This window comes from Nomascus leucogenys, chromosome 5, assembly GCF_006542625.1.
Source record: "Nomascus leucogenys isolate Asia chromosome 5, Asia_NLE_v1, whole genome shotgun sequence".
NCBI classification, from domain to species: domain Eukaryota; kingdom Metazoa; phylum Chordata; class Mammalia; order Primates; family Hylobatidae; genus Nomascus; species Nomascus leucogenys.
This window is the reverse complement of record NC_044385.1, coordinates 7198835-7225884: the sequence shown is the minus strand read 5'-3', so window position 1 is coordinate 7225884 and position 27050 is coordinate 7198835. Positions and strand designations below refer to the sequence as shown.

The 27050-nt window shown below is 40.3% G+C and overlaps 1 protein-coding gene and 1 long non-coding RNA gene across 6 annotated transcripts in view; one reads left to right on the top strand and one right to left on the bottom strand.

Annotated features, from left to right (window-relative positions):
• Nucleotides 1-27050, bottom strand: part of RGS7 (regulator of G protein signaling 7) — a 582263-nt gene that overhangs the window by 211781 nt on the left and 343432 nt on the right. The window lies entirely within an intron of this gene.
• LOC115835129 lies at nucleotides 757-27050 on the top strand. Its single transcript, XR_004030059.1, has 3 exons — nucleotides 757-801; nucleotides 19237-19243; nucleotides 25311-27050. It is a non-coding gene; the product is annotated as an uncharacterized LOC115835129 (long non-coding RNA).

Below are 27050 nucleotides of genomic sequence, written 5' to 3'. Positions count from 1 at the left end.
ATTCAATAAATGGTTGGTGAAAGAATGGATGAACATAAAGGAACAACTTTGAGAAATTGACAAAGAGACCAGAAAACCAATAGCAAAGCAGGCAGAAATGTAAACAGGATGTTCGTGTAAAAGTTAAATACAAATGATTCATATTAAATGATGAATAATCTCATTCATACTTTAATAAATTCTAATTAAAACATATGAATACAAGTTTTCACTCAATACACTGATAACATGAAAATAAAAAATTTATAATACACCACTTTGAAGAAATAGGCAACAAGAGTTTTCATATACTTGTTAGTTTCTTTGTAGGATAATTTTATAATATGTATAAATTTATAGTTATCACTTACATTATAACTCAGCACATGCACTATTTTAAAAATTTACCCTATTGGTATACTCACAAATAAATGTGCACAAGATATATACTCACACACATACACAAAGATACCTATTTTATCATTGCTTATAATGACAACAAAAAAAGTGCTGCGCCAGCCGGGCGCAGTGGCTCACACCTGTAATCCCAGCACTTTGGGAGGCCGAGGCGGGCGGATCACCAGTTCAGGAGATCAAGACCATCCTGGCTAACATGGTGAAACCCTGTCTCTACTAAAAATTCAAAAAATTAGCTGGGCATGGTGGCTGGTGCCTGTAGTCCCAGCTACTCGGGAGCCTGAGGCAGGAGAATGGCGTGAACCCGGGAGGCGGAGCTTGCAGTGAGCCGAGATCGCGCCACTGCACCCCAGCCTGGGTGACAGAGTGAGACTCCGTCTCAAAAAAAAAAAAAAAAAAAAAAAAGTGCTGTGCCAATACAATGGATATCGTGATATTCTGGTGATGTAAGCACTTCCCTAAGTGCCAACCTTACTATTAGAAGAGGACTTGGATGGGAAGGATAATGGAATTCCATCAAGTGTTTTATCTTCACTAAGGATTTTGAGTTTGCATCAAAACCTAATTACTGCAAAAAGCATCAGGACCCATTTCCAAACCCTCATGAAGGGGCTCTCCCACTCCTGTATCTGCCTCCAGCAAAGCACTACTGGGATCCACTCATCTGATTATTTATTTATTTATTTTTTGAGATGGAGTCCCGCTCTGTCACCAGGCTGGAGTGCAGTGGCACAATCTCGGTTCACTGCAACCTCTGCCTCCTGGGTTCAAGTGATTCTCCTGCCTCAGCCTCCCAAGTAGCTGGGATTACAGGCATGTGCCACCATGCCCAGCTAATTTTGCATTTTTAGTAGAGACGGGGTTTCACCATGTTGGTCAGGCTGGTCTCGGCCTCCCAAAGTGCTAGGATTACAGGCCTGAGCCACCGTGCCCGGCCACTCACCTGATTATTAAACCAGATTCATTTAGGACTCTGCTGGGCACTGCGAGGGAATAACATAACAGAAGCATCATTTCTACCCAGAAGGACTTCACTGCCTACTAAGGCAAGCTGTGTATAGAGGGGAAAGTTAAACCAGTCTGACTACTGCCTTTAGTCCAAGACTAGGGCCTGAAATCCTGAAGAAATTACAAAATGCTTAGACCTCCATTCTAAACTTGCAGTTGCCATCCCCAGCCTTTCTTACTGCTGCTTAGTAATTCATTTTCCACCAATTTGTTCTCTCCTTTTGTTCATTCCACAATAATGAGTATACATCGTCTAATAATGGGGATACCGGCACTGTGGAGAGACATGGTAAAAAGAATGGAGGGGTGACTCTTAAGGAATCTATTTGAACAGTATCTGAAGCAAGGAAACAGATAAATAGATCATATAGGCATGAAGGAAAAGCTTTTCCTTTGCCCTCTGAAGGTTCATTGAAAATCATTGACAAGAGACAGATTAATAGGAGAAAAAGCACACGAACTTAATGTGGATATGGAAGCCTTCCGGACGAAGACCCAAAGATATAGGGGAAATTGTCCATTTTTATGCTTCGATTCAACAAAGTCTGGAATAAGACTGGACAGAAAGGGTATGATCTAATGCTACTAGACTGAGTGGGGAAGCCCGGCAATACCTGTCCCTCTAGATTCTTCTGGCCTCTCTGAGCAGCATTCCTTCCTTCTGGGTATGGGGTAGGGCTCTCTCTGGACTGGGGGTCTTATGACCTACAGTCCAACAAGGCAGGTCAGATAATTTCTTTATGACTACTTTTACGGCTGGCTTTGAGGAGAAGGGGTTCTGATTTCCATGACCTGCCTCGGGGCAGAGGGATTCTAGTCTCTGGGGAGAATGGCACAGGTCAGGAGACAGTCAGAGAAAAAGTGTGCTTCTGAGGCTGCTTCAGGGTATTGCATTCTTAGTCCCAACAATTCCAATGTGGTGCTAGGACAGACTTAAGAACAGCCCCCTACAGGCTCACATACATGAGGTGCCCAACACAGACTGAGAGAGAAGCAAAGGGAGGAAACAGTCAGGAACTTGAGTTTACGGTCAGCTTCCTCCCCCATTCTTTATGGTGAATGTTCCAATCTTTCACCACGGTTCAATTTCTCAATCACTTCTATGAAGTTGCTCAAAACAAAAGCAATACACAGAAGTTTAACTAAAATGTATAGCCCTATTTGACAGAGGGATAATTTATATATACAGTTTTGCACAGATTATATGCACAGAATTTTAGTCTAAAACTTGCAAAGTTCTGACAAATGCATGCATCACCTCAATTAAGATATAAAACATTTCCATTGTGGTAAAAATTTAAATGGCCTCCTGATCTGTTCACACCAAGATTACCCCATGCCCTGACAGAAAAAAACTAGGATTCTGATTTCTGTCACTATGTTTTCATTTTGCTTTTATGAAATGAAATCTCACAGTATGCACTTGCTAGCGTCTGGCTTCTTTTTATTTATTTTTTATTTTTTGAGAAGGAGTCTTGCACTGTTGCCCAGGCTGGAGTGCAGTGGTGTGATCTTGGCTCACCGCAACTCTGCCTCCCAGGTTTAAGCGATTCTCCTGCCTCAGCCTCCCTAGTAGCTGGGATTACAGGCATGTATCACCATGCCCAGCTAATTTTTTTGTATTTTTAGTAGAGATGGGGTTTCACTTATGTTGGCCAGGCTGGTTTCAAACTCCTGACCTCGTGATCCACCCGCCTTGGCCTCCCAAAGTGCTGAGATTACAGGCGTGAGCCACCACGCCCGGCCACATCTGGCATCTTTTGCTCAACATACTGCTTTTGATAGTCATCCATGTCATTACCTGTATTTGTGTTCCAAGTTGCTGAGTCACTTCCACTGTATGAATCTACTACAATTTGTATATTGACCTTCAAATTTTTTCCAGTTTATGGCTCTTATAAAAAAATGCTATGAACATTCTGCACAGAGCTTATTGTAGACATATATTTTCGTTTATTTTGGTAAATCCCTTCCCTCTGCCTTTGGTAGACATAGAACGTAGTATTCTGAGTCTTAAAAGTTAGAAGGTTAGGATAAAAAAAAACCCAGTGGTAAAACTGTATCAATAATTCTCAATCTGATTTTTAAGTGGCCTCAATTATAATCTTCCCTTGTCTCTCACTTCAATTAGAAAATGAAGGTTAGCAAATATTAATGCCATCAATATATAGCCTCCATACACATTTATCTGTCTTTATAGCTCCTTTCTCCTGTTTTCTGTCGGAGTTTGAGGAAAAGGTTTCTGTTTTCCTGTCCAAGGCAAATCCCTCTTCACCTTATTTTCTACCATCTCCTCAGGAGCTTTACTGTACTTTGCCCTCAAGTCTTTTTCATATTAAAAAAATGTCTATATCAAGCTCCCTAGACAAGAACATGGCACACACAGTCTGGTAAACAAGAAATATACAAATAATCCTACAAACAGTTACATAAAGTGAAAAGTTCTGTAAAGGAAAACTAGAGGGAACAATGAAAGATTAAAACAACACATCCTGATTTAGTTTGGAAGCTCAAGAGACTTCTCTGAACACTTGGATAGAAAACGTTGAAACTACAGATGAGAGAGAATTATAAATAAGGAAAGTACTTCAGGAGATAGGACAAAATTAGAATCAAAATACAGCTGATGCTTGAACAACACAGGTTTGAACTACACGGGTTCCCTTATAGGTGAATTTTCTTCCACCTCTGCCACGAAAGACAGCAAGACCAACCCCTCCTCTTCGTCCTCCTCCTCAGCCTACTCATCCCGAAAATAATAATGAGGACCTTTATGATGATCCACTCCTACTTAATGCATAGGAAATGCACTTTCTCTTTCTTCTTCTTCTTCTTGTTATTATTTTTGAGATGGAGTCTTGCTCTGTTGTTCAGGCTGGAGTGCAGTGGTGTGATCTTGGCTCACTGCAACCCACGTTTCCTGAGATCAAGCGATTCTCCTGTCTCAGCCTCCTGAGTAGTTGGGATTACAGACACATGCCACCATGCCCAGCTATTTTTTATATTTTTAGTAGAGACAGGGTTTCACCATGTTGGCCAGGCCAGTCTTGAACTCCTGACCTCAAGTGATCTGCCCATCTCAGCATCCCAAAGTGCTGGGATTACAGGTGTGAGCCACTGCGCCCAGCCTTCTTTCTTTCGATTTTCTTAACACTATTTTCTTTTCTCTAGCTTACTTTAAGAACACATTATTGTAAGAACACAGTGGTACTTTATTACCACTTCAAGAATGTTGAATGCTCTCTTATTCTTGGATATATAATAATGGGGTATAATATATGTAATATACAAATATATGTTCATCAACTATTTATGTTATTAGTGAAGCTTTTGGTCAACAATAGGTCATTAGTAGTTAAGTTTTGGGGGAAGTAAGAATTTACAGATGGGTTTTTGACTGCATGGGGGTTGGTGCCCCTAAACTCCACGTTGTTCAAGAGTCAACGGTGTAAGGAATTTGATTTAGGTAGAAACAGAGTCAAAACCCTTTTTCTGAGATAGAAAGAATTTGACTAGAAAGTGAAATCAGTTTAAACGTGTGGTATTAATATGTCTATTCCTTATTTTTCCTATGAACCAGGTGGCCTGACAATCTTTTGAGGCAGCTGAGGATGGTACTTGAAATTTGAAGGAAGTGGTGAGAAGTTAGAAGTGCTACTATAAGAAATGAGAAAGGCTGCTGGCAAGGAATTAGTAAAAGGTTTGCTGAGAGGTCCTGAGGGCCCAGGTGAGGGTGGAAAGCACCTGTGATTAAGGCTCTGCATCTTGTACCTGCAACACCCAACTGGGTGGGCACACGCTCTCAGGGACAGCAGGTGGTTTTTAAGGTGTGTCTGGCAAAGGCCCTGGAGGCTATTCAATGGGAGGGGGAAGTAAGAAAATTGTTAAAAGAATGAGGATATTTAAAAGACTTGAAGTGGAAATAAAGTTAGGCAAATTCTGCCTTTTCTGCCTCTACACCTCAAATATACAAATATGTGACCTGTATGCAAAGATCCGTCCCTGCTTTATATGGCAACAAAAGACAAACAAACAAACAAAAAACAAACAAAAACAAAAAACAATAACAACAAAAACTGTCCTTCAAAAAAGACCAAGTTTCTTTTAAGGCCAAAAATCTAAAAAAAATTCTAAAAAGAGACTGAGCCTGTAAAAGAGTTTCTATATATAGCAAAGATTCAGCAACTGAGATAAAACTCTATTTTTTCTCCTCTTAAAAAATGGAGATGCCAGAACATTATCTAGACATGAACTTCTCACATTTCAATGTGCATATAAATGACATTGTTAAAATCTTGTTCAGATGCAGATTCTGATTCAGAAACCCTGGGTTGTGAGCCTGAGATTCTGCTTTTTAACAAGCTCCCGGATGGTGGTGCTGCTGCTGGTCCTTGAGTAGCAAGGATTTAGATCACCTGAGGATGTAAATCAACTCTGAGTGACTCAGTGGGGCTTCTGTGTTTGAGAACTGTAAAAATAAATAATTCAAAACCAAAGCTGTTGAAACTGTAAATTGTTTTCAGCCTTAATGGAATGTGGACGCACGCAGTGGCTCACATCTGTAAACCCAGCACTTTGGGAGGCTGAGGTGGGCCGATCACTTGAGGCCAAGAGGTCGAGACCAGCATGGTCAACATGGTGAAACCCATCTCTACTAAAAATACAAAAATTAGCTGGGCATGATTGTACATGCTTGTAATCCCACCTACTCAGTAGGCTGAGGCAGGAGAATTGCTTGAACCTGGGAGGCAGAGGTTACAGTGAGCCGAGATTGTACCATTGCATTCCAGCCTGGGCAACAGAGCAAGACTCTGTCTCCAAAAAAAAGGAAATGTAATTATGGGACCTGAGTCATGACAGAATGACAGACAGCTGTAACACAGGCAGCTGAAACCTTTCTTTCTCTGATTATAGATTGGCCTTTTCTTTACTTACATTGTTTCGTAAAATGTAGTAAAGGATTAAAGGGCACCAGAGAAGACCCCTTGCCTCTTCACTGTTGGATCTTCATTATAGATTAGCTTCCCTTTTACTTCTTTTACACAAAGAGATAGTCTGAAACATTAAATATACTCTTCTAAATTGGAAAAGGGAAATAAAACAAGCTGTAACTAATCAAATTGCTGTAACTCATAAACCAGTTTTGTATGGAAAATATTATAATTCTGTTAAATTTCTTTGTTTTCTGCCTGTATAAGCAAGACCTTAACTTTTCAGCTTGGGAGCAATGACCCCATTCCTTTGGAATCTGGGTTACTTAGATGACCATTCTCAGCTTTGCACATGAATAAACACTTTTAAGCTGGATTCTGACTCTTTCATTTATTTCAGGTTGACAGAATGTAGGAAGAGAATCTAGCAGATCTCAAATAAAGAGCAAAAGGAAGAGAGAAGGTCCTTTGGGTCCCTGTTGTGACAGAGTCTATAGTGATCTGAATTATGAAACTGCCCCATAGCCTTGGAGGTTAGAGTTCAAATAGGAGGTGCCATTCAGATTTCCCAGCCATTACTGAGTTGAAAACTGGTGGCATCAACTGGCACCCTGTAGATAAAGTGACACACGACTGTAAACCCAGAAATTGGAAGTGAACACTTCTCTCACTGTTATACTTGAATGGGCATGTTAGAAGGCATACTGCAAATTGTTGGAAGGAGAGTCAACAATGAGGGACAAAATAGAAAGTGGAAGAAATGGGTCAGATGAAAGTTCAATAACAAAGCATTAAGTCGAGATGGTATTTGGGGTAGTACCTAGAAAGACGACTTAAGAAACATGGATGAAGCTGGAAACCATCATTCTCAGCAAACTATCACAAGGACAGAAAACCAAACACCACATGTTCTCACTCATAGGTGGAAGTTGAACAATGAGAACACATGGACACAGGGAGGGGAACATCGCACACCGGGGCCTGTCAGCGGGTGTGGGGCTGGGGGGAGGGATAGCATTAGGAGAAACACCTAATGTAAATGATGAGTTGACAGGTGCACAAAACCAACATGGCACATGTATACCCATGTAACAAGCCTGCATGTTGTGCACATGTACCCTAGAACTTAAAGTATAATTAAAAAAAAAAAAGAAAGAAACATGGTATGACTTTCTGGGCTTGTGTATCTGAAGGAAATGGCTCTGAAGTGATGGCCATGCTGGTGCTGTGAATGAACACCTGATCATGGTACCAGTCCACAGTCTGGATGCTTGTGGTAGAGCCAAAGAATTGGAATTTCTCTATGGATTGACATTCCCAACATAATACACATGGATTTAAACAGTTAAGGCAAAAGCGTTTAGCAACATATGCTTTCATGTCATTAACCTACATACACCAGGAGAAAGCCCCAAGTGGATCAAGAACACTGCTCTGTGATGATCTCTCCCTGACACGTTCAGCACACAGAAAGGAATAATTGCTGATCGTTTGTAAAATGCGAAGAATGAAACTACATTTTAGGATACTTTATTTTGCTCTCCTCCTTAGAGGCCAAGAGAAAAATTAAATAAGTCCATAGATCAAAAGCATAACTTCTCAGCTAAAAATGCAGCTACACATTAGTTAACATTCAGAAGACCAGGCCCTTTGTGGTTTTGTGACTTTCAAGTTAATGTCTTCTCAGCCAATGCACTAATTTCCTGCTGATCCTATCAATGGGTCTCATCTGGGAATCACAGCACCTACAAGAATATGCAGATGTCTCTGGTGGAAGAGGTGATAAGCTCCATCAAAGGCTTGATCCTCTCATCAGAAAGGCTGTCACCATTTTTCTTCCCACATGGGTTTTCCCCTCTGTCAACATGGCCCTGTGCCTGGTAAATCTGCATAATGAGATGGTTTTCATAAATCACGTGCAATCAACACACAGATTTTTGTGGACTTCTAACCAAGACTCTATGTGTTTTATTTTAACTAAACTGAATACATAACTCTAGTGAAATAAAAAGAAAGTTTGTCTCAAGCAGAGAAAAGTCTTTAAAAGATGGCTGCAGGAGTATGCTTCCCCAGGGAGCTAATCTGTCTGGGTTAGGATAATAAATAAAATGATTTTGTTTTTTACATTTTTAAAAAAGTTCTTGTGGTTGCAGTATCCAACAAAATGTACTGTTGACTGCCTCAAATGGACAGTGCGTATTCTTCCAGGATGGGCTTGGAGATTGAAAGGCAGAAGGACATACGTGCTCCTTCCTTCCTGGCAGCAGGGGAGGAAACGGCCTCATAGAATGGCAGAGAGCAAAGCAGAGCAGCCTCAGGAAAGAGGCCATAGATGCTGCCATGCTTGCTGGAGGAGATGAAAGAGATCCAGAAAGTTCCTGTGGCCCCTTGAGTGTTAGAAATGAAAACCAAGTAAAAAGTAAGAATTAAGTTGTCTGCTGGGGGCTCTCCACAGTGTGGATTGAGGGACCTTTAGACGACGGTGCCAAAGGCGTTTGAACCACAGCGACTCCATCTTGAGTAAGGGCTAGGAAAAATGAGGCTCACAAAGTTGGGTATTCCCAGCCTCTAGGTGCTTACTGTTAAGAAAACAGATTGATAACATTGACTAAACAGACCCAGACTTAGGAGTGTCCTGATATCCCCATACCTTGAGAACAGAAGCATTCCTAATTTTGCTTTAAAAGTAATAATATCGATTCTTGCAAAACACAGTAATTAAGAAAATTAATCCTATATCACAAACCCATGTAGCAGAACACATGATCTTTTGATATATATATAACTAGTATTGTACCTAAGGTGGATGCATTCCTCCCCTTACTTTTAGGAACGCCCTACTCTGTCTATGAGTAGCTAGCTGTTCTTTCTTAATAAAGCTGTTCTTTCTTAATAAACTTGCTTTTGCTTTGCGCTGTGGTCTTGCCCTGAATTCTTTCTTATGTGAGATCCAAGAACCCTTTCTTGCGGTCTGGATTGGGACCCCTTTCTGGTAACATCACTAGCCAGTTACAGACAACAGTAGTAATGGGGTGGTGTGGAGGAAGGGAGACCTTACACTGACTATACCCAGAGAACACACTGTGAGCTTTATCAATGCAGGAATACTGAAGAGTGAATGCAAATAGGGCAGAGGGCAACATGCAGATACACAATAGGACCTGACATCTCAATGAAGTTCAGTGAGACCGCAGGACCAAATGAGGACCAGAAGCCAGGGAAAGGTCCAAGGTCCTTCATGCAAAGGCACGAGGGCACACAACCTACCTGCCTTACACCAGAGTGCTGTGCAAGAAAAGGAAGGCAGAGGGAAAGTAGATCTGGAAAGAAACTTTCCCCAGATGACAGTAAGTCACCAGACAGTGGCAGAATAACCAGGAAGTGTTCAGTTATACATAATAGGCAAGATTAAACCACATTTCCAAAATCTCTCATTATCCCCCTTCCTGACCCTTCATCAGTCAATAAAATAGGGCTCATGAGGACATTCGGGTCAGTCATACAGTGAAGGGGACCAAAATATGTCACCCAAATATACTTCTTTGGCATATTTCGAGATGGCTATTCCGAAAGGCTGCAGACAGAAATAGTCTTGCAAAGCTGCCTTTTGTGCTGGGAGATTTGCATCTGTAGAGAAAATCCACATGGGTGAAATAAACACCCAGGCTCTCTCTGAGTCCCCCTTAACCAGCTCTAGGAAAGATTAACTCACAGTAAAAGGAGACTAAAAGTCTGGGACTTTTAAAGGTCTAGCAAAGAAACTTTTACCACTAGCTATTAACTGTCCTTTCTAATGGCTGGGCTGCTACCCCTAAGGTTTCATCTGCAAAACAAGATAGCCTTTGTTTGCAATGCATTCCTCTCTCACTCTTACATAACCTGTGATGCCACTTCCTTCTAGAAGCCCTAAGCCCCTACTCTTCTGTAACTTCAGGCTGGTATAAAAATGTCAGTCAACTGACCCCTCCTTTTTTTTTTTTTTTTTTTTGAAACGGAGTCCTACTCTGTTGCCCAGGCTGGAGTGCAGTGGCGTGATCTCGGCTCACCGCAACCTCCACCTCCCGGGTTCAAGCGATTCTTGTGCCTCAGCCTCCCCAGTAGCTAGGATTACAGGTGTGCGCCACCATGCTCAACTAATATTTGTATTTCTACTAGAGATGGGGTTTCACTGTGTTGGCCAGGCTGGTCTTGAACTCCTGACCCCAAGTGATCTGCCCACCTTAGCCTCCCAAAGTGCTGAGATTACAGGCATGAGCCACTGCACCTGGCCCTGATCCCTGCTTTGAGTCTCACACTTTGTGTATGGCTCCTGTGTCCATATGAATGTTAATACATTTGAATACCTTTTTCTTCCTGTGACTATGTCTTTTCTTCCAAAGGTGTCCCAGCTAAGAACTTACGAGGGTTAAGAAAATGAATTATGTATTTTTTTTCTCCCCTTCAACAGAAATAAAAAGATGTACCCTCTGCTAGTTGTCGTGGTGTTGTTGTGGTCAATTTTAAACAAGCTGCACTAGGGATCTGAAAGGGCCCCTCCTCCATTTCATAGCTCAGAAAGCTTGACTGTTGCCTTCACTCTGCTGGTGAGAAAATCAGCTCAGCAAATATGTCTCTTCCCACCCAGGCAAAGCAAAAAGAAATGACCCCTGTCAATGAATTTAAAAAGCTGTTACCTAAAAGGGGAACAATGAGGACATTACCTATCTCCATTCTCTTAGTGTTAGGCTACATAATTAAAATGACTCCATATCATGCTAGTAAAAGACATAATGACAGGAGGGGACAAAGCAAGGTAATGTCGCTCCCAAGAGTCAGCATATTAACGGGGCCTTTCAGTTTGATAATGTAATTAACCTTCTTAAATCCTACTCTCAGTAAAATTCCAAGAAGCAGAAGCTACAAGAATAATGTCCTTTTCAAGTAACCTTACTAGCATCAGGGCATTCACTTGAGAAATGGTGGTGATGGTCAATTCCTGATAAAAGACTTTAAAACACTGTTTCTAAAAAGGTCTGAGCTATCCAAATATCAGATTTACATGATCAAGCCTATGTTTTCATCTTCTTCTCTTGATGAAAATAATTTCTCCTTTCTTTCACAACCTTTCATTTTCTACATTTTATTGAATTTGAAGTCTTGAAACGCAAAGACTAGAGAGTCCCATGGTTGATTCTATAAAATCCAAATCATCTCCTTCATTGGATGCTTTATGTCTACAACCAGCCTTCAATACATAAAACATGAGTCTGTCCAACAACCAGGTAGCATTGGTTAGACAGTATCTCTGTGTATTTACGGTATTATTCCTTTTATGCAATGTTACTTAAAGGCCAAATTTTAGACATTAATAGTTCAGACAGCACTTCATCAATTTTAAATCCACTGGACTGAGGCACTCTATGTTACTTGTCTGCAGGTATCTACAGAACTCAACTTTTGCAAGCTCTCTCCAGTCATTTTGACTGTGGCCCAATGACGTCACAGGACTGTTGAGACAACAGAAATTACTGGATCAGTCATGTAACTAACCAGTCATCCCCTAAACATGGAAACTGCTCATTTATTATTATCCTTTGAATATGTATTATGTTCCAGGAAGCACCAGGATACTTATCAAGAGGGAAGTAAAATATTTCCATAAATAACTACAGTTAAAAGTTTCCATATAAGGGGTAGGAACAACTCTGAAAATCTTGAGGACAAATGTATCATTCCTGGATCTGGTGATTAGAAAAGGCATTTCAGCTGGCCATGAATAGGTCGGTTTCCGTCAGACTGAGAGACGAGACCCTTACATAGAGAAAAGGATTCTCCATCACTTACATCAAAGGAAAAATTTTTCATGGGATTGACAAGTCATCCAGTTCAGCCCGGATACAGGGAAGTAGTGTGTGGTAACACTAAAAAAGTTGCCAGGTTTCAGAAAACCCCTTCAGTCTCCGGTGTTTTTACGAGCATTGAATCACAAATTGAAAAATTCTCCCATTTCATATTCACAATTAAGGTACTTCTAAATCTAAAGTTTCACAGTTTCAAAAAGCTTTATAGTTTTCATCTCCAGGCTGTCAAAGAAAGTCCAAGATCTTCTAAGCTAATCCTTTGGAAGCTGAGAAATAGCTATAACTTCCAATGACAGATTTTTATTGTACCCGAAATTTCAAGTTTCATTATGTTCATCTGTCGTGTACTTTCTGGGCTAATTGTTCTACTGTAGCTTAGAATTTAAAAAAATGAGAAATTATTCAATAAAACCTCTCATTTTCACAGTTAGCGTTCTTACCATTTTTTCTTGGTTGCTAATGTTTTCAATGTGCCCATTTGTTTAAATTTGCAATTTGTTTGTAATTTGCGTAACTTAAAAATCTAATATATAAACCTTTAACCTTTTGACCATTGTAGCCTGATTTCATAGAAGCATTTATAAACAAAGTACATACTAGAAGCTGAAGTTGCTCCCCCAAAAGTTTACAGTCTTGTGCATTTTAGAGTAAATGATTGGTCTTGTACTGATTGATGGTATCAAATAAATATCAACCTCAATTTTTTATTCCAATTTTAACAAAATTTTGGTACATTGCTTTTACCATTACTATCAAGTGAATTTATGTAAGTTAATCTAAGAAATGGCAATGATATTTTAGGGTAATTTCATTTAGGTATTTTATTCTTTTAAAAACTTAGTATATTTTCTTTCCAGTGATCAATATAAGATAATATCTATTATAAGAATCAAGTCAGATCAAAGTAAGACATTGACTTTTTTCTGATTCCCACACTTTAGTTGTCTAAGTTGAATATTTACCAAGTTCTGTGGCTTGCACTGCAGAACTGTACTACATTAAGATAACTCCCATTAAACAAATTCACTTTAGTGTGTAACTTAATCAAGCTATTTGTTCAGTTTGCAACCAGGTCTTAATTTGTTGTTTAATTCGTAGGTTACTAGAAAAATGCTCACCTAAAAATAATTAACCTAGAATCTGACAAACTTACCTTATCAGAATATTGGCAGAAATCATTTGTGGGGTGTGAGGTATGATGAGATAACATGCATATGAAAAATTATGAAGATCTGGAGCCTGCCTCATACCAAACCAGGTTTAAATTCCTTAGAAAAAATTTTACATAAAAACTCATGGCTGGGTGCGGTGGCTCACGCCTGTAATCCTAGCACTTTGGGAGGCCAAGGCGGTCTGATTATGAGGTCAAGAGATCAAGACCATCCTGGCCAACATGGTGAGACCCTGTCTCTACTAAAAATACAAAAATTAGCTGGGTGTGGTGGCATGCACCTGTAGTCCCAGCTATTTGGGAGGCTGAGGCAGGAGAATCACTTGAACCCATGAGGCAGAGGTTGCAGTGAGCCGAGATTGTGCCACTGCACTCTAACCTGGTGAAGGAGCGAGACTCAATCTCAAAAAAAAAAACAACAACAAAACCAACCAACCAAACAAAAAAAACCCCATAACAACGTGAGAACAAATAAGAAAACAAGTCCCAGAAAAGTGACTGTGTAATCTATATCAATTTAGGGAGAGACCTGGGACTAGAGTACTAACGTCTCTACTGTAATACTTCTGTCACGTAGCATTTATCAAGTGGGTTTTTTTGGAGACAGCATATTGTGGTCTAATTTTTTAGTGCAATCTGCCAATCTCTACCTTTATGTAGCATGTTTATACTATACACATTTAAATTGATTATTGCTAATTCAGATCAAAATCTATCATCTGTGCACTTGTTTTCTACTCATTGCATTTGTTGTGTATTTTCCTCCTCTTTTACTGCTTTCCACTGATTTACCTGAACATTTTATATGATTCTATTTTATCTCTTCTTTTGGTGTATAATTTATGCTGATTTTTATAACTTTTTAAGGAGTTGCCATAGATCAACAATAGATATTTTTAAATGATCTAAATCTATCCTCAAATAACTCTGTACCCATTTATTACAAGTGCAGGTACCTAATAACAAAGACTTCCTAATTCCTCCCTTCTCTTGCAGCATTGCTGTCATTCAGTTCACCCAATACATTGCTACTAATATTGCTTTAAATGAAGTTATATTTTAGATTAATTAAGTGGATTGCTCGAGGTTAGGAGTCTGAGACCAGCCTCGCCAACATGGTGAAACCCTGTCTCTACTAAAATACAAAAATTAACTGGGCGTGGTGGCGCACGCCTGTAATTCCAGCTACCAGGGAGGCTGAGGCAGGAGAATTGCTTGAACTCAGGAGGTGGAGTTGCAGTGAGACAAGATCATACCACTGCGCTCCAGCCTGGGTGACAGAGCAACACTCTGTCTCAAAAAAAAAAAAAAAAAGTGAGAAAAAGAAAATATTTAACTTTACCTTCAATTATGCCTTTTTTTATGTTGCTTCTTTGTGTAAATACAAGTTTAGTCTTTATTTCTCTGTCACCTTTGAAACATGTTAGCCAGACATAGAATTATAGGTTGGCAGATTTTTCTTTAAATACTTCAAAGATTTTTCTCCATTCTCTTCTTCATTGCATAGTTTCTGGTGAAAAGTCTTCTGTAATTCTTATGGATGTTCTTCTATAGTTTAGGTGATTTCTATCCCCCTCTTGTTTTCTACAAGATTTTATCTTTTTCTTGATATGTTATACTGTAGCTTGAATAGGATAAGCCTAAGGTTTTCAGTTTTGTTTTTCTTTTAATCCTATTTACCCTTTTCGTCTTTTATGTTATCTATTTTTTTATCAGAGGCTTTACCATGGTAACCATAGTTATTTTAAGTTTCCTGTCTGTTAATTCCAACATCTGTTTCATATGTTAGTTGGGTTCTGGTGACTGCTTTGTCTCTTTATTTCTTACTTTAATTTTTTTGAGGTGGAGTCTCACTCTGTTGCCCAGGCTGGGGTGCAGTGGCATGATCTCGGCTCACTGCAACTTCCATCTCTCAGGTTCAAGTGATTCTCCTACCTTGGCCTCTGGAGTAGCTGGGATTACAGACATGTGCCACCACGCCCAGCTAATTTTCTTTGTCTTTTTTTTTTTTTTTTTTTTTTTTGTATTTTTAGTAGACACGGTGTTTTACCATGTGGCCAGACTGGTCTCAAACTCCTGACTCAAGTGATCTGCCTGCCTCGGCCTACCAAAGTGCTGGCATTACAGGCATGAGCCACCATACCCAGCCTTGCCTTGTCTCTTTAGACTGTGTTTTTTCCTCATGTTTTTGCATGCCTTGTAATTTTTTTTTTTATTATACTTTAGGTTTTAGGGTACATGTGCACAATGTGCAGGTTTGTTACATATGTATCCATGTGCCGTGTTGGTTTGCTGCACCCATTAACTCGTCATTTCGCATTAGGTATATCTCCTAATGCTGTCCCTCCATGCCTTGTAATTTTTTGTTGAAAGCCAGGTATATCATATCAGGTAATAGGGACTGAGGTAAATATACCTTTAGTATGAGATTACCTTTATTAATCTGGCTAGCAGTTGGGTCATGTCTAATGTTTGTTGCAGTTATAGGTACCAGAGGCTTTAAACTCCCCTAGTGTTTGTTTTTGTTTTTGTTTCTATTTTTTTTGTCTTTTTTCTTGATTTGGGGGATATACTTCGTACAAGTCTTCAAGAATGTGTCTTGCAGGTCTTTCAGCTGTAATACATTGTTACTGTACTGGAGGCTTATTGGTGTGATGGTAGGGCGGAGTGGAGGTTGGGGGCATTCTAGAAACTTCTGCATACGTCTCATTTAGTGAGACTTTTTCTTGGGGCTGTGGCCTTCACAGGTGTTTCTGTCCCTCCCTCCTCAAGGGGTAGAGGTTTTTCCTCTACTTTCCCTACTTCCATTCCTGGCTTCAGTGTTCTCAATCCATTTCCTGGATGTCATATACCCTGATAATTAGGATTTTTCTTTTTTCTTTAGGTGAGATATGCTCCAGTGGGGCAGAATTCCACTTCACAAGCTGGGATAAGGTTTCAAAATTGCCCTCAGGAAAATTTATTCCCCTGGGGACTAGGCCTTTGTTAGGCACAAAGTATAGCACACATTCTTTTTCCTTTCCCCTGCGAAGGCCATGAGGGGATTTTCCTCAGAGCCTAACCATGGACATCTGGTGCTGTTTTTAAAGGGAAAGCCTACAATACATGAGGCTATCCCATGACCAGGGCCCCCAGGAGTGACTCACTCTAATGCTGGCCTGCCCTCAGCCTCCAGAAATTCGTCACATTTACTATTTAAATGTTCCCGCTAACTTACGGTGTCTTGCATCTTCATTTAAATGTTCTTACTAACTTATGGTGTCTAGCATCTTCTGCTCCAAGTAAACAATTCTTTCTGTACTGTATCTCTCTGAAGGAGTCTGTTGCTACAGACTTTTTTCTTTTCTTGGAAGAATTATAACTTTATTTTATTTATTTTTTAAAATTATACTTTAAGTTCTAGGGTACATGTGCACAACATGCAGGTTTGTTGCATAGGTATACACGTGCCATGTTGGTTTGCTGCACCCATCAACCTGTCATCTACATTAGGTATTTCTCCTAATGCTATCCCTCCCCTAGCTCCCTACCCCGCAACAGGCCCCAGTGTGTGATGTTCCCCTCCCCATGTCCATGTGTTCTCATTGTTCAGCTCCCACTTATGAGTGAAAACATGTGGTGTTTGGTTTTCTGTCCTTGTGATAGTTTACTGAGAATAATGGTTTCCAGCTTCATCCATGTCCCTGCAAAGGACATGAACGCATCCTTTTTTATGGCTGCGTACTATTCTGTGGTGTATATGTGCCACATTTTCTTTATCCAGTCTATTACTGATGGACATTTGGGTCGGTTCCAAGTCTTTGCTATTGTGAATAGTGCCACAATAAACATACGTGTGCATATGTCTACAGTGTTGCTACAGATTTGAAAGTGATATGTTGACCTATGGCTTCAGTTCTCTGATGGGTAGAAGAAAAATCATTGAATTTTGATTTGTCCAGATTTTTCTTGCTGTAACAAAGACTTCCAAGTGATGACTTAAAAAGAGTGATGACTTCTAAGTTCTTTACATATTGGAAATAAAAGTGGAAGTCTCAGCTCTTTTAATTTGTGAGAATGTTAGCAAGTTACTAAATCTCTATGTGCATTAGTTTTTATCATCTGAAAAAATAGGTATAAGATGCCTTACCTAAGGAAGTTGCTACAGGGATAACTTCTAAAAAACATCTACCACAAAGTCTGGTATGAAGTAGGGACTTAATCAGTGCTATTTGTCTAATAAAACATGCATGTATTAGTTTCCTAGGGCTGTCATAAAAATTATTACAAACTTGGTGGATTAATAAATAGGAGTTTATTCTCTCAGAGTTCTGGAGTCCAGTAGTCCAAAATCAAGATGCTGACAGGGTCATACTCCCTTGAAAAGCTCTTGGGGGACACCCTCCTTGCCTTTTCCAGCTTCTAGTGGCTGCAGACACTCCGTATGGCTGCATAACTCCCATCTCTGCCTCAGTCTTCACATGGCTTTCTCTGTCTTCTCCTTCTAAGATTTATGGCCCACCTAGATAATCTAGGAAGATCTCAACTTGAGATCCTTAACTTAATTCCATCTGCAAAGATAGAATTTTCCAAATAGGTCACATTCACAGGTTCTCAAAATTAGGACATGAACATATTTGTTTTCTTTTTTGAGGGAAAGACCATTCAACCTTCTATAATGCATTAGTTAAGTCAGCTGTTGACTGATCCAAACTATCAGTTTGGCCTAACAATTAATCTTAAAGTTCCACATAAACTTCTATATTGCCGTAGAAGAATAGAGAGTAGTGTTTTAATTTCTTTGTCCAATAGAATAGATTCCACAATGCAACCATCAGTGCCAGGTAGTGGAGAAAACATGATCAACTGTATCAACTTACTGTTTTTCCTTCGAGGAGATCACAATATTTTATCCACAAAAGCAATTTGGGATCATTCCTTTGAATAGAGAGGAAGCAAATAATATGGTTCTTATGTTGTAAATGGGAAATTAAGACAGAAGGGTAATCCAGTTAATGTTTATGGTTTAATTAAAAATGCTGACAGAAAGACTCGCAACATTGGTAGAGCTTCTTATTAGTGTTGTCAACATAGCTGTACTGCCTCATCTTCTTATTTTCTTTCTTAAATTTCAATCTCCAGAACCAAAGAAGCTCTATTTTGCATGCATCAGTAACAATGAGCAATTTACACTTCATGATCCTCCTCTGTCACACAACAGCAGCTGTGTGTGAGTCCACATTCTACTGTGAGAAGCAGGTTTGCCATTTTATTCCTCTCTGATTCAGTGCATATGCAAGGGGTTGGGTGGAGGGCTGGGTAAAGAGGACAGCAAGGAGACAATAATTTATCATTTCCAAACAAACAACAAAGGTTGTTTCAAAAATCCAGCTTACTGTTTTTATTTTCAGTCTGTAATTCATTTTCAAAATGTTTGGACATAACCCTTTGGCTTTGCTTCTGAGCATATACATGACATTTAGACAGTGAACACATCTCCAATTGGTGCACAGCTATGGGCATATGGCACAGCTTACTGGAAACACGGATTCACAAGAATACATATCCAGTTTCAGAATAAGAACCAAGTATTTGCTGACTGAGTGTCATGTGGACTGTTTTAAATTCCCTATCCATAACTTTCAAACCTATTCTGGAGGGCGGTCAAGGGGAGGAGGTGGAAGGCTAAACTGTTGGCTGGAATCTAATGCCTTTCCTTTACTATTAAAAATCTACGTGAAAACATTCCTAAAGGGTATGGTAATATACCACTTTTGTACCTTATAAAAACCTATTTGCTTAGTTTACTCAGTTTACAAGCTGAGATTTCAAGCACTAATCACTCGGGGTCCTATCTTGATAGCTCTGGCTTACTTATCAATATAGGAGAATGTGTTCCCTTCAACCTGAGAAAAATGGTGGGAGAGGACCTGCAACTGGACACCTGGCCCATCTAAAGTGAGGATGGTAAGAGTGATAAAGGAAGGTGACCAGTTGCCTTCTGGGTTCCTTGATCACTGCATGTTTAGCTGTGCTGTTAAGACAGCAGATTTAAATGCAGTACAGGGTCCTACGATGACAATATTATCTGCCATTGATTGAAAACTGATTATATACAAGGGGTTTACTATTCAAAACCTCATTATTCCTCACAATAGCCCTATTAGGTAGGCCTTTTCAATCTCACATCATGTATTAAAACCGCCTTTGCAAAAATTATAACTGATAAAATTATTACAGTGAAAGAGGTCTGACCTAACCAATTTGGTCTTGCTTTTAACCTCCAAGCTGTCCTTGTTCATTCCTGGGTGTAGGGTGAACTAACTTTGGGAGCAATGTAGTTTATAGTTTAACTTTGAAACATAAAATAATAGTCCTTTCCCACAACTAACCCTCTTCTTGCCTTTGTGAGACTGCCTTTGCAGTACTAACAAATTAGCCGGAAGACTAGAAATCATAGTTTAGGAGTCACTGTTGTAAAACCTGAGATTACTGTTTGAGATACTTTGCAGAGTCTACATTCCAATGCACCAGCTGATGCCACCCAGATCTATCAACTGTCTCATCTGGTCTTATGGCCCCCATCCAGGAACTGCCTCAGCGCAAGAAGACAGCTTTGACTCCCTATGATCTCATCTTCGCCTGTCCAGTCAGCACTCCCGACTTTCTGACCCCCTACCCACCAAATTATCCTTAAAAACCCTGATCCCTGAGTTTTCAGGAAAATTGATTAGAATATTAACTCCATCTCCAACATGGCGTGGCCAGCATCGTGACACTTCAACTCTTCCTTTACTGTAATGCCGTGGTCTTACTGAGCTGATTTTGTTTGTGCAGTGGGCAGGAAGAACCCACTGGGCAGTTACAATATGATCAAAGTGAGGCTTAAAAGGTTAGGTAACTTGCTGGTGGCCTCACTAAACCTCACTAACTCCATGCTCTCTACCATGGAGATACTACTACTAATAATCAATAATAACTAATAACAACTATAGTTGTTAAAATGATTAACTGGGTAAAATCGTGTAAAATAACAACTATGAGATATAGTTTTCATAATGATTAAATGGGTAAAATCGTGTAAAATGCTGACCAAAACAGCCTTAACATTTTCCTCAGTTTGACTAAGCTTTACTTCAGCTTCTTCTGGACTCAGGCCCCTGAACTCCCTTGGTTTTACAGCGTTTACTTTAGAAAACTTGTAGTTGTACATTTTCTCTCTGCTCCTTTAGGTGTAAATCTTTTTAAAAGCCTCTTGCCAGTTTTGTAAGCCAGCACTGTCTTTCTCAAGGACCTGAGAACCATTCCTTTGAAAAGTCATCATCAATGAAGACAGTGCTTCCCAGTCTCCCAGGGAGGACACAGGCTTAACTTGTCCAGGTTGTAAAAGTACCTCCTGTCACAAAGATATGAGAAAATTAACTTTGTTTTGGGATCAGGCCAATTGGCAAACATGGATGCTCTGTGATACGGCCCACTCCAGTTCTTAAAACTCTAAAAACTCTACCATCCTTTATTCCTTAAGCTCTGTCTTAATTCTGATTTATCTTCCCTATTGCAATAGCCTTAAATAACATCTTCCTTGCCTGTTTACATTGTCGAGTGCCATTTTTGTTTTGACAATGCTTTTTATATTTATTTATTTATTTATTTATCAAGATGTAGTTTCACTCTTGTTGCCCAGGCTGGAGTGCAATGGCGCGATCTTGGCTCACCACAACCTCAGCCTCCCGGGTTCAAGAGATTCTCCTGCCTCTGCCTCCCGAGTAGTTGGGATTACAGGCATGCGCCACCATGCCCGGCTAATTTTGTATTTTTAGTAGAGACGGGTTTCTCCATGTTGGTCAGGCTGGTCTCAAACTCCCGACCTCAGGTGTGGTCGACCTCCCACCCGCCTTGGCCTCCCAAAATTGCTGGGATTACAGGCGTGAGCCACCGGGCCCAGCCGACAATGCTTTTTAATAACTGTTTCAAAGATGAGAAAACAGAAGCACAAAGAAATAAGCTAATTTATCCAGGACTGTAACCCAGGCCACCTAGCTTTAGCGGTCATGTCTGAATCATCATACTTCAAAGGGAAATAATATATTCACACAGTGATAAGGAGGCATGTGAAGCCTAGCACCTTCACTTAACAGGTGCTCAAAAGCTGGAAGCTGTGACAATGGAGAGGAAGGAGGAAAACAGGACTCAGTACAAGCAGATCTATTTTGGATCCAGGCAATACCTCTTAGCAATCCTGTATCCTTGGGAGATCACAGTAATAGTACCTGAGATTTGTGCTTATGCTATTTCCCTGTAGCTGAATGGAAGTACAAGTGTTCTCATTGCCTCGGTGGGTTTTGCACCAACTCTTGATTATCTAGCAGGAAGCACAAACATCTTTGAAGGATGATGAGCTAGTATACCAGTGACATTCTGGAATAATATCTCATTATATTATTATTAAGGGCAAGAAAGAAATGTGAATTGACTCTTTTAAAGACAAATCAAATATTAATGTCATTAAATAGACTTAGGGACGCCGAATGGAAGAATAAATTATGGAGCAGAAAGTCAAGGTTAGTCACAGAAACTAACACACACAGGGAGAACAAAGGAAATTGTGGAGAGAGATGTATATTGATGCTCAAAAAGACACTGCAGATCATTGATTTGAAATGCTTATGTATTAATATTAACTAGGGATAATTTAGGCCTGTTTTGTATTGTGCCCACATTAGAAAAGCAGATGTGATTCTCCCACCCCTTTATCAAGAACAAGAGCAAGTCAAAGAGATTGCTGATTGCAAATTAAAATGTTAATTTCTATCCATTTTAATTTTTGATAAATTCTTATTGAGAGCTACTAATTTTAGAAACTCTCAAGTAGCGTAATAGCTTTCAGTCTATTAAGTCCCTGGGAATTTGCCTTTGGGGCCAAATGCTTTCTGCCTCCATTATGAAGAAATATTAAATGCTATCAGGAAGAGCAAAAGCCACCCTTGGTAGAGAGGACAAATTTCAATTTATGAAAGGCAAAGTATTTTAGGTTATGTAATATGCTCTCCAGTGCAAACAAGGAGTTGAGGATACTAGCTTTCAAGGAAAGTACAAAATACACAATGGTGTTGAAGAGGACAGGTCAGTGGTTAGCAGAAGGAGAGGCGGCAACATCAGTAGAGGGTAGTGTAGTAATAGTGCTATCTAAGCTTTACTGAATGCTTATTAAGTTCTTATGACAGATCCATGGGCTTTATATGTATTAGGCATTTTAATCCTTACAAAAATTCTTTTAGATATTATCATTATCTCTGGTCTACAGCCAGGGAATATAAAACAAAGAAAAGTTCAGTCATTTGTCCAGGGTCACAGAGCTGTGAAGCTGAGATCTGAAGCCACACTGTGACCACCACCTCCAGATTCAAGCTCTAACTACTTGGCATGCCTGCTGCCTAGGGGCTGTGCAGGGAGCTTTTCATATTCCACATTGCTGAGAACTGATGAAACTAAATATGGGGGAGGGAAGATTGCATTTTGCTTTATCTATGCCTCAAGAACCACAGAGATGAAACATGTACAAAAATGGGAAATTCTAGAAGCTTTTTTTTTTTTAAATGAAGGATATTACAGTTCATAAGAACAAAGCTATCACAGGAATCATTTTCAATGGATTCAGTTACCTGATGAAGGTACTGGAGGGAAATGCAGAATCCAAATTATCTAACAGATAATTCACAAAATATGATTAACAGTGGACTAACTTTCTGGAAGTTAGGGCAGGCTGGTGCTAAACTGAATCATAATGGAATGATATATTCCCTCAGGTGAAATACAGTCTAAAGCTTCATGCTGTTTGTGCAGCACATAGCATTAATAGAACATAGTAATGTAGACACACTTTCTAAAGGCAGCAATATAAATGTATATTGGCAAATTGTCTCTTTAATATATTGTTTCACTTCTCCATAGCACTCAACACAATGTGTATAATTAACTGAGCAATGATTTATTTAGTGCCTACTTCCAGCATTGGAATACAAGCTCTGCATGGCCAGCAACTACACATTTTTCTTACTATATTTTGCCTTCCCAGGGTCTAGTGGTGTGCCTCACACACAGAGGGAACTCAGTAACATTTGTTGACTGAATAAATGTAAGGTATTTTCTATATAATGCAGACTTGTTAATTTATTCTGCTATTAATAATTTGTTGCTGGGTGTTGTGGCTCCTGCCTGTATTTCCAGAACTCTGGGAAGCCGAGGCGGGTGGATCACCCGAGGTCAGGGGTTAGAGACCAGCCTGGTCCAACATGGTGAAACCCTGTCTCTACTAAAAATACAAAAATTAGCCAGACATGGTTGCACATGCCTGTAATTCCAGCTACTCGGGAGGCTGAGGCACAAGAATCGCTTGAACCTGGGAGGCAGACGTTGCAGTGAGCCGAGATCGCACCACTGCACTCCAGTCTGGGTGACAGAGTGAGACTCTGTCTCAAAAAAAAAAAAAAAATTATTGAGTGCTGTTTATCTGCCAGGCACTACAATGGGCACTGGACAGCTAACAGTGAGCCAGGCATGAAGGGCCATGCTCTGGGGGTACTTACATTACAGTAAGAGAGAGACACAACCTTGACCAATGCATAAATCAAATCATTCTAGATACTGTTGAGTACTGTGTAGAAAATCAAAGAGTCTGGTGAGTGAGAGGGACTACTGGGTGAGCAGGGTTGGGGACATCCAATGTTAAACTGAGTGGGCTTAGAGGATCTCTCTGAGTGATCATAAGAAGACATCCATGATGTCTTGTCTTCAAAGGAATCAAAGGAAAGGGTTTTGTACGCATAAGAAATGCTAAGAGGAGAGGTACTGAGGCTAGAATGAGCTTGGCATGTTTTAAGAAAAAACAAGGTTCCAGCCTCGGCAACATAAAAAGAGCTCATCTCTACCAGAAATTTAAAAAAAAAAAAAAAAATTAGCCAGGTGGAGTGGCACAAGCCTGTAGTTCCAGATGCTCAGGAGGCTGAGGCAGGAGGATCACTTGAGCCCAGAAGTTCCAGTCTGCAGTTAGCTATGATTATGTCATTGCACTCCAGCCTGGGTGGCAGAATGAGACCCTGTCTCAAACAAAAACAAAAGAAAAGAAGAAGAAAAAAAAGAAGGTTCATGTGGAGTGTGGTGGCAGGGGGTGGGGAGGGAAACTGGAGGAGAAACTTGGGAAGTGAGCGGAGATTCTGTAATAAGATCCTGTAATAAGATCCTGTAATAAGAAAGATTCATAATAAGAAATTCGTTTTAATTCTAACTTCAGTAAGAAGTTGGTGAGTGATCTTAAGTAGGGGAATAATGTGAAGTGATTTGCATTTTTAAAAGATGACTTTGGCTGCTGTGTGGAGAATGGCTTGAGGAAGAAGAATGAAAGCCAGGAGACCCACTGGTGCCCAGGGTGCATGGTATATATACTCCAGCAGAAAGATGCTGGTGGCTTAGCCTAGCGTGATGAAAAGGGAGATGAGAATGAGCCTGGTTTTCAGATTCTTCTAGTGACAGAACCAATAGGACTTGATGATGTGTGAAGTGAGGGAAAGAGAGACAGATGGAGGAGACCCTAGGTTTGTATTCGTACAGCTTAATGACAGGAGGAGCCAGCAGCTGAGAAGGAGAAGTATGGAGGAGAAACAGGTGGAGGGAATGGGAATCAAGAATTGGGTTTTGTGTGGCCGGGCACGGTGGCTCACACTTGTAATCCCAGCACTTTGGGAGGCCAAGGCGGGCAGATCACGAGGTCAGGAGATTGAGACCACGGTGAAACCCCGTCTCTACTAAAAATACAAAAAAATTAGCCGGGCGTGGTGGCGGTCGCCTGTAGTCCCAGCTACTCGGAGAGGCTGAGGCAGGAGAATGGCGTGAACCCGGGAGGCGGAGCTTGCAGTGAGCCGAGATTGCGCCACTGCACTCCAGCCTGGGCGACAGAGCAAGATTCCGTCTCAAAAAAAAAAAAAAAAGAATTAGGTTTTGTGAAACTTAAATTTGAAGCACATGTTAGATAACCAAGTAGAAATGTCAAGTGTGTAGGAGAATATAGAAATACTGAAGTAACTAGCATCTAGATGGCATTTGAAGCTACAGGATTATATTACCTGTGACAGGAAGTATGTGATTTATTAATTTAGTGCAAGTGTAGGCTAGCTGGCTCATTTTGAATTAAGATGAGAGGAAATAGCTTTACTTTGTGGAACCAATGGAGAGAAACGTGTATCAGCTCTATGAGCATGACTACTGGGCATCAGCCATGTTGAGTGCTGGACTTCAGAAAATGAAGATCGGGACAGCAGAGGACCAAGAAGCCAGTGATGTTCACTAAGCAGGCACCAGCCTTCCCTCCATTTCAATGTTTGGATGTTGTAGTTACATAAATTTCTGGCCATATTGACTCAACCACAGAATTCTGAAAAGGATGCCGATGAATAGAGTTTTGAATTGGATTGGGAATCCAAATCAAAAATACAAGAAATCCGCTTGTGAATTGAATTTACCTGACAGTGTCAACACTAAGTTGTCTGCTAGGAAAGAGTTTGGAACTCATATTCAGTTTGTAGAAATAAATACAATCATAGCTTGTGCCTATCCAAAACTTTAATGTTGCAATGGTATGCCTGTTATGCAGCGAGGGAGGATACAGAGTTAGAGACGAGATGCATAGTACACAGCCCCATGCCACTGGGTTCACTTCATCATTAGATTTTGTTGGAGAAAGAGACTGAGATGCTGGTGAAACAGGGAGGAGGGGAGCCAGGAGAGCACAGGATGAGAGAAGCCCATCAAAGAAAGTGTTTCAGCTGAGAGATGCTGCTGAAGAGGCAGACAAGATGCAGGCAGAGCGATGGAGATCAGCGAGGGCCCAGGGAGGCGCAGGGACTGGAGCTGAGGGCACAGACACCCTTAGGATAGGTTGAAAAGCAAAGGACAAGTCAAGAGACACAAAATAATCAGCAACAATATTCTTAACGCTTGAGGGGATCACCATCTGGGTAGTGAGGCAGGATGAGCTACATCATAATGACATAAATCATAAAACTGACATGATGACTACCAAGGCCACCTGTTGACACAGAAGACCCAAAGGGAAAGCGAACTGGGACAGCCAGAAAGGGCTTCAAAAGATGCTGTGTTCATATTTCGAAGAAACTAGGAATAAGATGAATGGTGAGAGGAAGAAAGGGTGTTCCAGCCAAGAGATTGGACCAACGTGGGCAGGCGGGAGAAATCAATACAATTGAAGAGGCGAAAATCAAAGGAACAAAGAGATTTCTGGAGGCTGGCTTGGTAGGGTTGTAGGATGAGGCTGTTGATGTAAAAAAGAAAAACAAAACAAAAACAGAAACTAGAGGAAGTCATTCTACAAAGCAGAACAAATCCAAGTATTTCCTGACACAAAATTACCATGGGGGGAGGGGGAGGGAAGTAGCCATCTAGCAAAATACATTACACCCACTTTCTTTTAGCTTCAGGCACAGCCACCAGTACTTATTTTCAGCCCCTTTTTATAAAAATTTAAAACCCCATGTAATTATATTCATTCATTTTAAACATAACTCCTCAAAATCTAGCTTTGTAATTAAAAAAAAATTTGACATGGGGTTTGGAATCGTGGTTATAGATGAGTTTGGTGACAAGTCAAACATTTTGGAAATGAGTTTCCACACATCTGCTCAAGAACCTGTTGTTGCCCTTTGAGCAGAATAT